At 38.7% G+C, this 758-nt stretch overlaps 1 long non-coding RNA gene across 1 annotated transcript; it reads left to right on the forward strand.

Annotated features, from left to right (window-relative positions):
- Positions 1–215: 215 nt before the first annotated feature.
- LOC133014704 (uncharacterized) lies at positions 216–545 on the forward strand. The gene is made up of 2 exons (XR_009681477.1): positions 216–281; positions 422–545. It is a non-coding gene; the product is annotated as an uncharacterized LOC133014704 (long non-coding RNA).
- Positions 546–758: the final 213 nt, after the last annotated feature.

Raw genomic sequence — 758 nt, forward strand, 5'->3', positions numbered from 1 at the left:
TTTATTCTTAATCTCTGCCCTGTAATCGAGGGAGAAGGTCAATCACAGGTGGAGCCAGAAGGCCTAGTTCCCACAGGACCCCCAGAGAGAGGCTCAAAGCACCCAAAGAAAGATGACGCCTATAAGGTACTTCTGCAAAAAGAGACTGAAAGGGCAGAAGTACAGATCCATCTAGCAGAGGAACAGCTTATTCTTGCCCGACTACAGCAAACCAAGCAGCAGATGATGATGAAGAAGAAGGAGAACTCATAAGAAGAACTACTCATAACAAGAACTAAGAAGTAATTTATTTTGTTAAGTATTGGACATTTAAACCTTTTTTTATCCAGTTCAATTCAATAAATCTTTGTTTGAAACCTGTTCGAAACATCCATAATGTATTTGTGAGTAAAGTATGTATTTATTTACTTATTTGTTGTAGGTCTCAGATGAGTGGACTGCCTGTTTCCAAGAAATGGACAATGGAGGGGGATGTTTATATTGTTTGTTTGCTGTTCCGTTCAGTCCTATTTTCTGTTCAAATAAAGCATATTGGAGTGACCCCACACTATTCTACCTGTTGTTCTTTACAGAGCTACATTGTGATAGTCCCATTTAGACCACAGGTAATCCAGATTTGGTAATCCTGAAAAGTTTGAATCCGGATCAGAGTAATCCAATCCCACATTGCTTTGAAAAACCAGCATAAAAATAAAATGGATTACGTGATCCTGGATAGCAGAAAAAGAGATTTCCAAATCTGGATCAGTTTGATCCAG

The sequence above is a fragment of the Limanda limanda genome, chromosome 11 (assembly GCF_963576545.1).
Source record: "Limanda limanda chromosome 11, fLimLim1.1, whole genome shotgun sequence".
Taxonomy (NCBI): Eukaryota; Metazoa; Chordata; class Actinopteri; order Pleuronectiformes; family Pleuronectidae; genus Limanda; species Limanda limanda.